Source organism: Phaseolus vulgaris, chromosome 11 (assembly GCF_000499845.2).
Source record: "Phaseolus vulgaris cultivar G19833 chromosome 11, P. vulgaris v2.0, whole genome shotgun sequence".
NCBI classification, from domain to species: domain Eukaryota; kingdom Viridiplantae; phylum Streptophyta; class Magnoliopsida; order Fabales; family Fabaceae; genus Phaseolus; species Phaseolus vulgaris.
The window spans coordinates 41,285,586-41,291,585 of record NC_023749.2 but is presented as its reverse complement, the minus strand read 5'-3'; positions in this window follow the sequence as shown (position 1 = coordinate 41,291,585).

Sequence of the window (6,000 nt, the reverse complement as noted above, 5' to 3'; positions counted from 1 at the left end):
GCACTTTTAATAGAATTGGATCAAGGTTCTATGTTTCAAGAACTCACCAAAACTTGCACCAAACACCAAACTCATATGGAAGATCCATCTATTGCCAATTGAACCGACTAAATTGTGTATAAAAGTGTACCGTCCCGTATCCGGGCATTGACTAAATCAAGGTCAAAGTCAACGGCTGAAGAGTCAAAGTCAACGCAAGGCGTCGCCTAGGTGGAGAGACGCCAAATGCCAGCATCGCCAGGAGGAAGCGTCGTCAAGGCAAGGCGTCGCCCAGGTGAAGGCGTCGCCAGATCAAACAGTGTAAAAACAAGGCAATCACGGTGTGGTTCCCCGATACCCATGGGTAGGAAAGACCATGGAGGGAGCGACGTCGTGGGAAAGCCTCAGGTCTCGATATCTCGGGAAAGTGATAAAGAGAAGGAAAAGGTGGCTTCAAGGCCATAGTGATAGTACCAGTGAAGGGCAGCCTGACTCGTGAAGTACCCCTGCCGCCCCAGAGACGCCTTTGGGACAGATACGACCTAAGAGGAAGGTCACGCCCAGGGTAACCGGGTGCAGGGTGCGAGAGGAAGGCAGATACGCTCTCAAAGTAAGTGGTTAGATACTTGGGGGCACGAGTTGGCACCCAAAAAGCCACCCCTAGCGTAGTAGCACTCCCAAGCAGGAGGACTCACACGTAGAAACGTCCCCAGATGGGCAGAAACGCCCCCAGATGGGGTCACGGCGTCGTGAGGCCTTCCACGTGTACAACAGCCATGCCAGAATGGAAACACCCTTCAGTCAGGTGCCAGGTAATTAAAAGTCATTCAATACAGTTTCCCTTTCGAGCATTCAGGTACTATAATGGCTCCCCAGCATTTCAACGTCTTAAATGCGCTACGTTTTCTAATTAAACGCTTTAATGAGCGCGTTACGTTTGTGATTAAAAGTGCTTTAAGGCGCTTTAAATGCTTGGGTAGTTTAAATAGCACAGGGAATGTTGGAAAAAGGGTTGGAACTTTCGGCAAATTTATCAGAGAACTCTCTAGTTGCTTGCTCGTGCTTCAAGGTTATGTACAAGTGACTGGGGAATATTTTTGCCTGAAAGAGACAGCACACACACATACACAGTTCTTTACCACCTTCAGAGTGCCATACGCGGTGCTCAGACACGCAGGTGGACAGTTTTTGGTGTTTCTTGCTGGCTGACTTGAGCGTCGGAGTGCACACGGCCGCTAGGGCGCCTCTTTGTCCTCTTTTTTGCAGGAATCCACGGGCAACCAGTGGGAAGGAGTCCCTAGCTGACGGTTGAGGTCGCGCACGAAGACGTCCCGGTCAACCGGACGGAACATTTGGCGCCCACCGTGGGGCCGATATAAAACATCAGTCCCATCACAAGTTCGAGAAAAATCTACCAGGTTACAGTAGCCCTGAAGGAGTTTGGAGTGACAATGGCCCCCACCAGACGAAGAGCAGCACGCGCAGCCCCAGCAGACCTATCCATGCAGCAGGTCCTGGAAATAATGAGGGGGCTGCAGCAGGATATGGCGGATTCGAAAATGGAGCAGGAACGCATGCAGGCAGACCTTGACGCCTCGCATGAGCGGAACGAAGAGCTCCACCGTGTGAATGAGGAGTTGCGCCAGGGCCTGAGAAACGATAGGAGGCGGCCTGGGCACGACGAGATGGAGAACCATTCCCCACCAAGGGAGTTTTCCACTCCTTTCTCACAGGAGATCCTAGACGCAGCGATCCCGAACACGTTCGCGGGACCTAAGGTGATCTTCACCGGGATGGAGGACCCAGAGACGCACCTGGCTGCATTTCACACGCAGATGGTCCTGATAGGCGGTTCCGATGCTGCCAAGTGCAAGCTCTTCATGAGCACCCTGACTGGGATGGCTATGGACTGGTTCATTAGCCTCCCAGAAGGTCATATCACATCTTTCCGCCAGTTGTCGCGATTGTTCCGAGAACAGTACTTAGCCAACAAGGCCCCGCCGCCGGTCTCCTACGACCTGTTTGACGTGAAGCAGTATCAGGGAGAGACCCTGAAGGAGTATATCAATCGCTTCGGGGCCCAGGTCGTGAAGGTTGGCACAACAGAGGAGCCTATGATCGTGTACGCATTTGTGAAAGGCGTGTGCCCCGGCCCCTTCGGAGAATCCATTATCCGCAATCGCCCTAGGACTTTCGCTGAATTACGGCGCAGGGCAGTAGAGCATATTGCTTCGGAAGGGGAGGTATGTGTGAAGCGCACCAGCGCCGTGCCCTCACGCCCGAGGGGACCGGCGCGAGTTCAACCCGTCAGAGTCAATGAGACCACGACGGGGAGAAAGAAGCCAGAGGCGAGACGCCCCTACGAGGCCAGAAAGCCCCAGCCCCGGGGCCCAGCAGGAGGCGAACGCCCCGCCAGAGAAAGAGCAAGACCGGCGAGGTACAACTTCGTGGTTGAGTTGAAGGATTTGATCGCCGTGCCCAACATAGCTGAGAGACTGAGGCGACCGGCGAAGACCGACAAGGTGTTAGGGCCCTGTAAAGACTCTTGGTGCGAATTCCACGAGGCTTTCGGGCACCAAATTGATAATTGCCTGTCGTTGGGCTACCAGCTAGATGAGCTGGTGAGGACTGGGTTTTTGAAAGATTATGTCGCAGATTCCACAACGACCGCCACCTTGCCGCCGCCGGCAGATGAGCCAGCACACGAGATGCCTGTGCTTGGCGAGGTCCACACCATTGCTGGAGGTTTTTCCGGTGGAGGACCCACCGCCTCCCAGCGGAAGAAATACGCGAGGGGGTGAATTCAATCGAGGAGAGGCTCTCGGGGGAGCCCTGGGAGTCAGATATTTTGTTCACAAGAAGAGACCTCCGAGATGTGGTGCCCCACGACAACGATCCCGTTGTCATCTCAGTTGTCACAGCCGGAAGGAAGGTCCACAGAGTGCTTGTTGATCAAGGAAGCTCGGCAGACGTCATGTTTCTGTCGACCTTTCATAAGTTACGGTTGTCCCCCGATCTGCTGAGTCCCTATACGGGATGTTTGTATGGGTTCGGGGATAACCAGGTAGAAGTCCGGGGGTACCTGGAGTTGAGGACTACGTTCACAGACGGAGAGGCCTCCCGTACCGAGAGCATCCGGTACCTCGTCGTGAACGCTAATTCTGCCTACAATATTTTGCTGGGCAGACCGGCGTTAAACCGTCTGAGCGCGGTGTCCTCCACCCGTCACATGAAGATGAAGCTGCCGGACCTCAGTGGCCGGGTGATAGTCATCAGGTCAGATCAGGAGGAGGCGAGGAAATGCTATGAAAACAGTCTGAAAACGAAGAGAGGCGTATTCATGGTGTATGAACGTCCACCGAGCGCGGACGCGACGATGATTGAGGCGACGCCCGCTGGGCTGACGCCTGAAGAGGCCATAACGGAGAGGGCGATGCCCGAAGCAGATGTGCCAATGGAGGAAGGCCCTGACGACGCGGCGCCCGTAGAAGAGGCGGCGCCCGTCGAAGATGATAGCAGGGAGCAGCCTGCAGCTAATGCCATAGAAAGGGAGATTGGCGGCAAAATTTTCAAGTTAGGAAGTTCGCTAAGCCCAGAAGAACAGGAAGGGGTGGCAGAAGTGATTTCACACCACCTGGATGCCTTCGCATGGTCCGCCTCGAATATGCCAGGCATCGACCCCGATTTCCTGTGTCACCACCTCAGCATGGACGCCACGGTCCGCCCCGTGCGTCAGAGAAGGAGGAAGTTCAATGAGGAACGACAGCAGGTGGTGAAAGACGAAACGCAGAAGCTGCTGGGTGCTGGCCACATCAGGGAGATTCAGTACCCTGAGTGGCTCGCCAACGTCGTCTTGGTGAAAAAGGCAAACGGAAAGTGGAGGATGTGCGTTGACTTCACGGACCTGAACAAGGCATGCCCAAAGGACTCGTATCCGCTGCCCAGCATCGACGCCTTGGTAGACAGTGCGTCTGGCAGCAAGGTGTTAAGTTTCCTAGACGCCTTTTCAGGGTACAACCAAATCAAGATGCACCCAAGAGACGAGAGCAAGACTGCATTCATGACGGAGACATGCAGTTATTGCTATAAGGTGATGCCCTTCGGGCTCAAAAATGCGGGCGCCACGTACCAGAGGCTAATGGACAAGGTCCTGGCGCCAATGCTTGGGAGGAACGTATACGCTTATGTAGACGACATGGTGGTGGCGTCGCAGAACAGGGTGCAGCACATGGCAGACCTGGAAGAGTTGTTCAACACAATATCCAAATACCGCCTCAAGTTGAACCCCGAGAAGTGTGTTTTCGGGGTGGAGGCCGGTAAGTTCTTGGGTTTTTTGCTCACCGAGAGGGGGATAGAGGCGAACCCCGACAAATGTGCGGCTATTATCGCCATGCAGAGTCCGACATCGGTAAAAGAGGTGCAACAGTTGACAGGGCGGATGGCGGCGCTCTCGAGGTTTGTTTCCGCCGGAGGAGAAAAGGGGCACCCGTACTTCCAGTGCCTCAAGAGAAACAGTCGCTTTGCATGGACTGATGAATGCGAAGCGGCTTTCGTTAAGCTGAAGGAGTACCTGGCGACGCCACCGGTCCTCTACAAGCCGGTAACAGGCGTGCCCCTCCGGTTGTATTTTACTGTAACGGAGCGGGCCATCAGTTCTGTGTTGGTCCAAGAGCAGGACCAGAGTCAGAAGCCCATCTACTTCGTAAGCAAGGCCTTACAAGGGGCTGAGACGAGGTACCAAGCACTAGAGAAGGCGGCGTTGGCGGTAGTGTTCTCTGCCAGGAGGCTCCGTCATTACTTCCACAGTTTTACGATGGTGGTGATGACCAACCTCCCTATACAGAAAGTGCTGCAGAAACCCGATGTGGCAGGAAGAATGGTACGCTGGGCAGTGGAACTGTCAGAATTCGACATCCAGTACGAGCCTAGAGGATCCATCAAAGGGCAGGTGTACGCGGATTTTGTAGCAGAACTTTCGCCCGGAGGTGAGCAAGAGGTGGAGGCGAGTTCGCAGTGGCTGCTCTCGGTTGATGGCTCTTCAAACTAACAAGGGAGCGGTGCGGGAATAGTGTTGGAAGGACCCGACGGCATACTGATCGAGCAGGCCTTGCGTTTTGCCTTCAAGGCAAGTAACAATCAGGCAGAATATGAAGCCCTGATAGCAGGAATGCTCTTGGCCAAGGAGATGGGCGCACAGAACCTCCTGGTGAAGAGCGACTCTCAGTTGATTACGGGGCAGGTGTCGGGTGAATTCCAGGCGAAGGACCCACAGATGGCGGCGTATCTGAAACACGTCCAGTTATTGAAGGGGGCGTTCGACGCGCTTGAGCTGATACATGTCCCGAGGGAGCAGAATGCCAGAGCTGACCTGCTCGCAAAGCTGGCCAGCTCAGGCAAGGGGGGTAGACAGAGGACAGTGATCCAAGAGACTCTCAAAGCCCCGCGTCGATTCGTGGAAGACAACAGTGTGGATGTCCTCCAAGTTTATACATCAAGGGGAAGGCCGAGGAGTCACTCCTCTTTGACCCAAGATACGCAGAGGGCGCCCCGCATCAGCATATACGCGGGTGTGCCTGAGGAAGAGCAGATGCAGGTCTGTGTTTTGTCCAAGGGAGACACCTGGATGACGCCCTATAAACGATACCTGGCGGATGGGGCTCTTCTAGTGTACCCTGAAGAGGGTAAAAAAGTCAAAAGAAATGTCGCAAGATATACTTTGGTGGATGGGTGTTGTTCAGGCACGGCTTCACTCACCCTATCCTAACATGCGTCAGTGGCGATGAGTGCACCAGGATAATGGCGGAGCTACACGAAGGCATCTGCGGAAGCCATGTAGGAGGAAGGTCCTTAGCCTCCAAGGTAATACGCGCAGGTTTCTTCTGGCCGACAGTGAAAGAGGATTGCGCACGGCACGCCCAGCGGTGTAAGCAATGCCAAAAGCACACCGACTGGCACAAGGCGCCGCCAGAAGAGTTGCGGTCCATATACAGCCCGTGGCCTTTCCATACATGGGGAATTGAC